The 11,761-nt window shown below is 38.2% G+C and overlaps 1 long non-coding RNA gene across 2 annotated transcripts in view; it reads left to right on the forward strand.

The window, feature by feature from the left end:
• The window catches only part of LOC143644890 (uncharacterized), a 119,906-nt gene extending 112,350 nt beyond the window's left edge, over positions 1-7,556 (forward strand). For both annotated transcript variants that reach the window (XR_013156943.1, XR_013156944.1), the window contains one exon: positions 7,118-7,556. This is a non-coding gene — a long non-coding RNA (uncharacterized LOC143644890). The remainder of the gene's footprint in view (positions 1-7,117) is intronic.
• Positions 7,557-11,761: the final 4,205 nt, after the last annotated feature.

Raw genomic sequence — 11,761 nt, forward strand, 5'->3', positions numbered from 1 at the left:
ACAGACTTTGAAATTGAGATTTGTGCACAGGGGGACTTAATGAGGAGTAAATTGAATTTGTGCACAGGGGGACTTAATAAGGAGTACTCTGGGGAACAACATCTTTAAAAGTGTTAGGGAAGTAGTATTTAGCAGAGGGAGAAGTTGAACTGTGTTGCAGTTGCAACAGAGGCTTCAGTTGATCCACAGGGAGCTCTGGAATGCAGATGACCTTTCAGAGACATCCGGGATTGAGGTGAAGAGGACCAGGCTTTATATATATATATAAAACTTTTTCTACTTCTTTTTTTTTTTTTTGCATGGACAGGCACCAGGAATCGAACCCGGGTCTCCAGTATGGCAGGCAAGAACTCTGCCTGCTGAGCCACCGTGGCCTGCCCTATATATAAGTTCTTTATTGTATAATATAGCATGTATACAAAGCAAAGAAAAAACCAATAGTTTTCAAAGCACTCTTCAAGAAGTAGTTATAGGACAGATCCCAGAGTTTGTCATGGGCTACCATACCATCATCTCAGATTTTTCCTTCTATCTGCTCCAAAACATTATAGGCTAGAAGGAGTAAATATATATATTTTGTCATCACAATCATTTTTTTTCTCTTATATACAAAAAAGGAATAAGTTTCAAAGCACAGTACAACAGTTAGTTGTAGAACAGATTTCAGAGTTTGGTATGGGTTACAATTCCACAATTTTAGGTTTTTATTTCTAGCAGCTCTAAGATACTGGAAACTAAAAGAAATATCCATATAATGATTCAGCAATTATATTCGTTTCTTAAAACCTACCTTCTCTGTATAACTCCACCATCACCTTTGATCTTTCTATCCCACTCTTTAGGGGTATTTGGGCTATGGCCATTCTAATTTTTCATGTTGGAAGGGACTGTCAATAATATGGTGTAGGGAGATGGAACTATCTGATGTTCTTTAGAGGCTGGGCCCTCTAAGTTTCAGTATTTATCTGGTCCAGGGACCCATCTGGAGGTTGTAGGTTTCTGGAAAGTTACCCTAGTACATGGAACCTTTGTAGAATCTTGTATATTGCCCTAGATGTTCTTTAGGATTGGCTGGAATTGTTTTGGTTGGGCTTTGGCAAGTTACATTAGGCAGCAATGTCTAACTGAAGCTTGTGTAAGAGTGACCTCCAGAGTAGTTTCTCAACTCTATTTGAACTCTCTCAGCCACCAATACTTAAGAGGACCAGGCTTTTGTACCCCCACTTCGATCAGTCATTGGTTGTGTGCTGCCCCTGAGGAGGCGGCAAGGTAGCTCCCTTTGGCCAAGGACAATTCCCATAGAGGGACATGCCTGTGAACACGGTAACCAACACTCTCCACAAGGTGGGGAATTACTGTCTTGGTCCAATAGAGGACATCTGAGTTGCATCCCCACCCTCTACATTATACCTTTTTAAAATATGGAGCTCAAAAACAAATAAAATAAACAATTTATTAGTTCATATATATTTCTGATGAAAGAATATATTTTTGAAAAAAGCATATACACAACCTTTAGGACTATGATTACATCTGGGGGATGGGATAGGGTAGAGTTTTGGTTCTTGAGTTGGATGATGAGCTTACAGTTATTCATTATATTATGCTTTATGACTAATGTTTCATGTAAGCTTTTGTATGTATCAAATATATTTACAAGTATAATAAAGGGAAGAAAGAAAATAATTAGGTTAACATTAGAAATTAAAGTAGCTAGAATTTTTAGAAAGAAAAAAAGTGTGATTATAGCAAATCCTGAATCTGTTGCTAAAGTAAGCAGCCAGATGAAGTTCCCTCCACTCCCCACCCCGTGATAATTGCCTTAAGTTTGCATGCATAGTTGTCCTAAAATTTTCTTTTTCCTTGGCAGGAAGTATGATAGGAAAATATCATGGTTTACTTTGTTCTTTTTTTCATTTTATTTATTTTATTTTTTATTGATATATATTATATATTCACATACCATATAATCATTCAAAATGTGCAATCAGTAGTTCACAATATCATCATATAGCTGTGCATAAATCATAGTACTTTTTTATGTGTGTAAAATAATAACAGATGTACAAAAAAACAAATTCTCACAGCACATCACAATTAGTTGTAGAACAGATTTCAGAGTTTGGTATGGGTTTCAATTCCACAATTTTAGGTTTTTATTTCTAGCAGCTCTAAGATACTGGAAACTAAAAGAAATATCAATATAATGATTCAGCAATCATATTTGTTTCTTAAAACCTACCTTCTGTGAGCTGAGACTCAGCATCAAGGGATTGAGAAAAACCCTAGAATGAGCTGAGACTTAGCATCAAGGGATTGAGGAAACCTTCTCCACCAAAAGGGGGAAGAGTAAAATGAGACAAAGTGTCAATGGCTGAGAGATTCCAAACAGAGTGGAGAGGTTATCCTGGAGGTTATTCTTACACATTAAGTAGATATCACCTTGTTATTCAAGATGTAGTGGAGAGGCTGGAGGGAACTGCCTGAAAATGTAGAGCTGTGTTCCAGTAGCCATGTTTCTTGATGATGATTGAATAATGATATAGCTTTCACAATGTGACTGTGTGATTGTGAAAAACTTGTGTCTGATGCTCCTTTTATTTACCTTGTCAACAAACGAGTAGTACATATGGAATAAAAATAAATAAAAAGGGTAATAAATGCTAAAATAAATTTAGTTTGAAACGGTAGTGATCAATGAAAGCGAGGGGTAAGGGGTATGGTAGATATAATCTTTTTTTTCTTTTCTGTGTTCGTTTTATTTCTTTTTCTATTGTCTTTTTATTTCTTTTTCTGAATTAATGCAAATGTTTTAAGAAATGATGAATATGCAACTAAGTGACGATATTGTGAATTACTGATTATATATGTTGATGTTTTTTTGGTTTGTTATTTTTTTAATTAATAAATAAATTTAAAAAAAAACAAAAAAAAAACCCTATATAACTCCACCATCACCTTTGATCTTTCTATCCCACTCTTTAGGGGTATTTGGGCTATGGCCATTCTAATTTTTCATGTTGGAAGGGGCTGTCAATAATATGGTGTGGGGAGATGGAACTATCTGATGTTCTTGAGAGGCTGGGCCCTCTAAGCTTCAGTACTTATCTGGTCCAGGGACCCATCTGGAGGTTGTAGGTTTCTGGAAAGTTACCCTAGTGCATGGAACCTTTGTAGAATCTTATATAGTGCCCTAGGTATTCTTTAGGATTGGCAGGAATGGTTTTGGTTGGGATTTGGGAAGCTATGATATATAGCGATGTCTAACTGAAACATGTGTAAGAGTGATCTGTAGAGTAGCTCCTTGACTCTATCTGAACTCTCTCAGCACTGATACCTTATTTGTTACACTTCTTTTCCACCTTTTGAACAGGATGGCATTGTTGATCCCACAGTGCCAGGGCCAGGCTCATCCCTGGGGGTCATCACCATGCCGCCAAGGAGACTTTCATCCCTGAATGCCATGTCTCATGTAGGGGGGAAAGCAATGGTTTCACTTGCAGAGTTGGGCTGAGAGAGAGAGAGAGGCCACATCTGAACAACAAAAATGTTCTGTGGAGGTGACTTTTAGACATGATCTATTTAGGTAGGCTAAACTCCTCTCCTACATAAGCCTATATTCTTTTAATCCATCCTTGTGGGTGCAGACCTGTCGTAAGTGGGACTCTTTGATTAGGTTGTTTCCATGGAGATGACATGCCACCCATTCAAGGTGGTCTTAATTCACTTACTGGAGTTCTTTAAGAGAGAGAGCTCAGAATTGACACAGAAAGCAAAGAGATGAAAGATGCCTTGAGAGAGAAAATTCCCAGGAGATACTAAGCTAAGAGATGAAATCCAAACTTTGCCCTGGAGAGGCTAAGATTGGACTCACAGATGCTTAGAGAAAGAAAACAACCCAGGAGAGAAGGACCAACAGGAGCTGAGAGAGCTATTTTGGAACCCAGGAGAAAATAGACATCACCATGTGCCTTCCCATGTGACAGAGAAACCCTGGACATGATCAGCGTTTCTTGAGTGGAGGTATCCTTTTGTTGATGGCTTAATTTGGACATTCCCATGGGCATTTTGATATATATTAGGTTACGATGTACATTTGGGACCCATTTGAAGGTTGTAGGTTACAATGTAAATTTGTAACCTAATAAATCCCCTTTATAAAAGCCTTTCCATTTTTGGTACATTGCATTCTGGCAGCATTAGCATCCTGAAACACCATGGAAGTATTTATTTATTTCTTAAGTGAATGAGTACTCTGGGTAAGTTTGTTGAAATGATTATTAGATCTGTTAACAATAAAGAAATCTAGTTAATGTGATATATATATATTTATATTTGGGTATTTGGGCTGGAAATCAAACCTGGGTCTCCCACATGGCAGGCAAGCATTCTACCACTGAACCACCCATGCACCCTAATGTATTGTATTAATATGTCATTATTTCATTATGTATTTTTTTATTATATATTATTGAGTGAAGAAAGAAAGCTGCTGGATCATATGTTCATGTACTCCTACAGGGAGGTCTGGAATAGATTCAAGAGTGCAGAGATAGACCACCAAATTTATGGACATCTGATCTTTGATAAGGCCCCCAAATCCACTGAACTGGGACAATGTGGGTGAACCTTGAGCACATAATGCTGAGTGAAATATGTTGGTTACAAAAGGACAGATACTGTATGATTTTGTTATTATGACTCTGGTAAAGTTAATATCAGAGGTTACACTGTAAAATATAGTAGACCTAGAGGAACACAAAAGCTAGAGATGGAGGAAAGTCTACCCAAAGAGGTTGAATCTAAGTGCAAAGAAGCGGATAGAAGTTATGGTAACTGGTTAGTGGGTTTATAAGTAACATGACTGAAAGGGGGAGATGTATAGTACTATGTATCCCACTGATTACATTTATGATTATAAGCGTTCTCATATGATCTATTTCAATGGTTCGAGAGTGGACAAGAAGTCAATGGTAGAGGGATATAGGGGGGGTGTTCTAGTTTGCAAACTGCCAGAATGCGATATACCAGAACTGAAAAGGCTTTTTAAAAGGGTAATTTAATAAGTCACAAGTTTACAGTTCTAAGCCTAGAAAAATGTCCAAACTAAGGCATCCAGCAAAAGACATCTTAATTCAAGAAAGGCCGATGGGTCAGGAACACCTCTGTCAGCTGGGAAGTCACGTGGCTGGCATCTGCTAGTCCCTTGCTCCTGGGCTCTATTGCTTTCAGCCACATTATAGCAGCCACATTTGGTCTGAAGTTGTGGATGTATTTCTGCATTCTGAGACACTGAGCTAAATGTGTATCAGGTGGTATTTCTCTGGAACCTTGAGTAGCTCTGTGGCACCAGGGTCCCAGAAATGGAGTGCTGCAGCCCTGAAAGATAGCATGGCTATATATAATAACAGTTTAAGTAACCAAGAAAGAGATCAGGCCTCAATTAGAGCTTCAAACAAAGCCAGGTGGTTCAGTGGTAGAATGTTTGCCTTTCATGCAGGAGACCCAGGTTCAATTCCTGGACCATGCACCAAGAGAAAAAAAAAAGCCAGTTTGGCTGGGCCTACGGTAAATTAGAATACAGGGTAAAAGATGATAGTGTATGTACTCTAGGCCTTCAGCTGCTATATGAGATCAAAGGCAGAGAGGTTTGTCATGTCTAGAACCCAAACCTTCTATCACACATAGTTTGAATCAGCCTTTCTGGATAGCTCATTTAGACAGCCCAGAGTCCTGGAGTCCAGAACGAGAACAAGGCCTTGTAATTCTCAGTGGTTCGGTGTAGTGCCAGAACTCATCTTAGATTATGGTGGGCTGATAATTTAAACGTATTGATAGAGTCTCTTGCGGATCTGAAGGGGGAACATATATATTTACATAAATGTGTATATACATGGAACTATTACATTCTCCCATCTGGGAAACTCCAAGTACCCTCCCAACCGTTGGGGCCTCCCAAGAAAATAGGCCAAGCTCTAGATTTTGAGGCTTGCTCTTGGGAAACTTTTTACTGTAAGGGAGAAGATAAGATTACTCATAACGCGGGCTAAGAGTTGCTTCCCGGAAGCCTCTCTGTTGCTCGGATGTGGCCTCTCTTTCTCTAAGACCAAATCTGCAAGGAAAATCATTGCCTCCCCCTATGTGGGACAAGCCATTCAGGGGTCCCCCATTTAGCTGACAACCTGGGTCATGATCTGGGGGATGAGCCTGGTCCTGGCACTGTGAGATCAACAATGCCTTCCTGACCAAAAGGGGGAAAAGAAGTGTAATAAAACAGGGCATTCTGTGGCCAAGAGAGATCAAATGGAGTCAAGAGGCTGTTCTGGAGGCTGCTCTTATGCAAGCTTCAGTTAGATACTGCTAATTGTCATAGTTTGCTAAACCCCAATCAGCATCACTCCTATTGTCTCTTAAGAACACGTAGGGCTCAAACTGAGACTCTGTAAAGGTTTCATACACTAGGTTTGCCTCCCTGGAACATATAATCTCCAGAGGGTCCCTAGGCGAGATAAATCCTGAAACCCAGGAAGGACCAGCCTCTCCAGGATTATCAATTTATTTCATCTCCCTATCTTTCAGTGTGGACACCCCATCTCAACATGAAAAAGTCACAACAGGCATTTCTCAAAGATCCCTATAGAATGGGAGAAAGATTAAAGGAGAAGGAGGTGGCATAGCAAAGAAAATGGGATTTAGCAAATGAGTATGGCTGCTGAATCACTATATTAATGTTCTTTCTAGCCTCCAGTGTTTTGGGACAGTTAGAAGGAAAAATCTGAGATGATGGAATGGTAGCCCATGACAAACTCAGGAATCTGTTCTGTCACTGCTTGTTGAATTATGCTTTGAAAATGATTGCATTTTTCTTTCTTTTGCTTTGTATGTATGTTGTATTGTACAATAAAAAATCTTTAAAAATGTGTGTGCACATATGCAGTATATATCATATAGTTTCTTTACTTACATAGAAAAAGAAATGCAAAGATATACTCCAAATTGTTGACTGTGATTAATGGGAATAGGAAATGGAGTAGGATAATTTTTCATTTTATGTAATTCTGTAAGCTTTTGAAACTAAAAAATGCAGTGTTAAAATGGCATTATCTAATCATTTCAGAATGACTGGCTTCAGTTTTACATGAGGAATAGAATTACAGAAGGTTCCATGAAGTGTGAATCAAAGTTCCGTTATTAAGTAAGTCACAGAGAATAAGGAGCCCTGGATTTGCAGTGCAGATGCTTGGATTCCAAAATCAGGCCTGCGCACCAGGAGTGGTACAAAGGCAGGAAGGTTCCCTTAAAGAGGCAGTTTCCTTGTTGGAAAAATGGGGATGTTATTATGATGTTTGAATGGGATCATATATGTAAAATCACTTTGAAAATGCTAATGCCACATTCGAGCATAATAAATGTCAATTTTTGTTTCTTATTCTTATTCTTATGGTAAAAATTAAGACAAAGGGCTTAACTCTGCCATACATCATCTTCACAAATAGTGGAAGCTACTATTTTTTATTTTTAGGAGATGAAATGGTTAATATTCCTAAATGGAGATGGAAGTGATCAGAATAAATGTGTATATTTTTATAAAGATTATCCCTGTTAATTTCATGAGTAGTAACCAATCTTTATTATAACACAATATCGTTTTTTGGAAATCTCCCAATTTCAAATGCTAAAGATTTTTTATGTCTTTTAAACTGATTTGTTCCCAATGGCACTTTTTATTTTTACCCAGGATTGAACACCTCCCAACTGAACTTAAAGGAGAGAGAGTGCAATATTTTGAGCTATGTTTAAATGAAGGTTAGATAGAAGAAAACAGAACTGTTAAGAATGTGTAAGTTTTATAATACAGTGAAATGAAGGATCCACATCCATTGTCCCAAAGGAATAATCAAAAAGGTATTCTAAATTAATGAGTTAATTATTTTAAAAAAAAGGTATTCTGAAAAACTCTAGCTTCTATGAAATTTCCTCTTTATGGAATTTCAATATTATAATAAACCACTCTGATATCAGTATGAAAATCTGATCTGAAACTCAGCCTACAGAAATACTGAAAATGAATTAAAAATTTAATGGGAATATTTATGTACTAATATGCTACAATATTACTGCTTCACATTTTTCCATATTAAAGAATATGTAGAATTCTCAATTTTTTTAATAAATGAAACTGAAATACAAAGTGATTGTGTCTGAGTATGTTATTTGTGAAGCAACCAAATATTTCTAGAAACTCTTCCACACTCCCTCATCCATTTTTTACATTGCCTTCTCTGAGATAGTTCTGGAGACATGATTTCATAGCCATGCCTTTGTTAGTTCAAATCCCAATTCTGCTACTTTCTATGTATCCATAGAAAAGTTACTTAAACATTGTAAACTTCAGCTTCCTTATCTGCAAAATGGGGATTATAGTAGCCCTTACCTTATTGAACACTTAGTATCTGTCAGTCACTACTTAATACATAAGTAATATTGCTTCCATTTTGCAGGTGTACAATTTGAATGCTAGAAGCTAAATCTACGCAAGGGCATAAAGCTAATATATGATGGAATTAGGATCTGTTCCCAGATTTATGTGATCCAAAGTCCAAAGTTTTATTATAATGCTTCCTGTTTGGAGAGCCATTAGTGATTTCACATGTTTGGTTACTACGGATCTACCAATCCTTGAGATCCCTTATTTATATGTTAAATTTTAGCACAGAATACTGCAGAATAGGAGGGGGTCAATATACTTTATACTCTGTTTATAAGTTGTGGTTTATCAAATTTATTCAAAGAAAGGATTCCAGTTCCAAAAGACTAGAGTGTACAACACCTGAACTCCAAAAGGCTTACCCTGCCATGTATCTTCTTTACTTTGTGGAAGCCACTGTTGGTTTGCTTTTTACTTTTAGGAGATGAAATGGTTAGTATTCCTAATGGAGACTGAGGTGACCAGAATAAATGTGTGTATTTTTATAAAGATTATTCCTGTGATTTCATGGGTAGTACCCAAACTTTATAGAAAAGAATGGATGTAGAAACATCTTCAATATTACTTTCAGTTAATACACTCAAAAGCAATACTAGCCTCAATGGAAAGTTAATTTCTATGGTACATGTCCTTATTTATATATTAAAAACAATAATTTTTTATTGCTTGTTTCATTTTGTGCCAGATGCTGTGGTAGGTGCTGGTAGCATACATGTTTTCTACAAACCCACAAAACCCTTAATGGATTTTTGTTCTCTCTCTTCCCTTCTACCCCAGCCCACTCTTTACCAGATTAATTTCTACTTATCCTCAGAGCCCATTTCAAATGTCGTTACCTCAGAAAGGCCTTCTGTGGCTGTTTCCATCTCTATCTAGATTAGGTTCCCTTCTCCTGCTCTTTCCTTAAGCTCTACTCTTTTCTTTGTTGTACTTATTACAACTTGTACCCTGTAATTAATTGGATGCTTGCTTAATGTCTATCTCTCCCAATAAACTGTTTATTTTCATTTATTCATTCATCACTCATTCATTCCATGGGTGTTCATTGCATACCTACTAGGTGCCAGTCACACTTGGGTGCTGAAGATACAGTGGTGAACGAGATAAGGCCCTGCCTTCATGAACTTATACTCTTTTATGAAGGTGGACAAAAAAACAAATAATTTGAAAGCATTAAGTGCTATAAGGAAAGCAAAGCAGGGTAAAAGGGTACAGAGCACCAGGACAGAGGGGATGAGGTTATTTTGGAGATGTATGTAGAGTGAGCAGGAAGAACCTCTCTTAAGGGGGATGATGTGAGCAAAGGCTGAAAAAATAGAAAGAAGTTAACCTTGGTAAGATTGGGGATAAGAAGTTCTACGTAAAGAGAACAGGAAGTTGAAAGGCTCTGAATCAGATGAACTTGACTTATTTGAGGAATTGCAAATTAGTGTAGCTGGAATTAAATAAGGAGGAGGGTAGCTGAGTGTGTTAGTTAGATTCAGTTGTCAACTTGGCCAGGTGAGCATACCTAGTCTTGTTGCTGCGGACATAAGCCAATGGTACGTGAACCTCATCTGTTGCTAATTACATCTGCAGTAGGCTAGGAGGCGTGCCTGCTGCAATGAGTGACGTTTGACTTAATTGGCTAGTGCTTAAATGAGAGATCGCAAGGTAGCACAGCTAAGCAGCTCAGCATTCCTTATCTCAGCACTCGCAGCTCAGCCCAGTCCTTTGGAGATGCAGCAAGAAGTCACCCTGGGAAAAGTTGTTGGAACCCAGGGGCCTGGAGAGAAGACCAGCAGAGACCATCCCGTGCCTTCCACGTAAGAAAGAATCTCAGTGGAAAGTTAGCTGCCTTTCCTCTGAAGAACCAACAAAATAAATCCCCTTTTATTAAAAGCCAATCCATCTCTGGTGTGTTGCATTCTGGCAGCTAGCAAACTAGAACACTGAGGAAAATGGAAAGGTCAGGACCAGATAAATTCACCATGGGGCTTTGTTCTAAATGTAGTAAGAAGTCCTTGAAGGAATTTGGCGGGGTGGGGAGCGGTGCATGGTCCAGGAATCTAATTCAGGTCTCCCACAAGGAAGGTGAGCATTCTACCACTGAACCACCTGTGCACCGGCAGTTTCTATTTACTTTTTTAAAAATGATTTTTATTGCTAAAACTTCACATACATACATTCCATACAAGGTGTATGATCGTGGCTCACAATATCATCACATAGTTGTGTATTCATCACCGTGATCATTTTTTAGGACATTTGCATTATTCCAGAAAAAGAAATAAAAAGGAAGAAAAAGAACCTCAGACATGCCATACACCTTACCCCTCCCTCTCATTGACCACTAGTATTTCCATCTACCCAAATTGTTTTACACTTTGTTCCCCCTATTATTAATTTATTCTCTATCCATATATTTTTAATCTGTCAATACCCTGAATAAAAGGAGCAACAGACACAAAGTTTTCACAATCACACAGTCATATTGTAAATGTTCTATCTTTATCCCATTGTCTTTAAGCATCAAGGCTGCTGAAACACAGTTCAACAGTTTTAGGTACCTCCCTCCAGCCACTCCAATACACCATTAACTAAAAAGGGATATCTTTACAATGCATAAGAATAACCTCCAGGATAACCTCTCAGCTGTTTGAAATCTCTCAGCCACTGAAACTTTTTTTTGTCTCATTTCTCTGTTCCCTCTTTTGGTCAAGAAGTCTTTCTCAATCCCTTGATGCTGAGTCCTGGCTCATCCCAGGAGTTCTGTCCCACGTTGCCAGGGAGATTTACATCACTGTGAGTCATGTCCCATGTAGGGTGGAGGGAAGGGAGTTCACCTGCTGAGTTGGATTAGAGAGAGAGACAACATCTGAGCAACAAAAGAGGGTCTCTGGGGGTTACACTTAAGTAGGCTTAGCCTATCCTTTGCAGGAATAAGTTTCATAGGGGCAAGCCCCAAGATTGAGGGCTCAGCCTACTGATTTGGTTGTCCCCACTGCTTGTGAGAATATCAGTAATATCCAAATGGGGAAGTTAGACTATTTCCTCCTTTCTCCCCATTCCCTCAAGAGGACCTTGCAAATACTTCTTTATTCACTGTCCACGTTACTCTGGGATATATCAGAACATCACACTAACCTGGATGTGCTGGTTTGAAAGGATTTGTGTACCTTAGAAAAGCCATATTTTAATCCTAATCAGTCACATGGGAGCAACAGTTTCTTCTAATCTCTATTCATTACTACAGGTTGGAAACTTGATTGGGTTATCTTCACGAAGATGTGA

Source organism: Tamandua tetradactyla, chromosome 8, assembly GCF_023851605.1.
Source record: "Tamandua tetradactyla isolate mTamTet1 chromosome 8, mTamTet1.pri, whole genome shotgun sequence".
Lineage (NCBI taxonomy): Eukaryota > Metazoa > Chordata > Mammalia > Pilosa > Myrmecophagidae > Tamandua > Tamandua tetradactyla.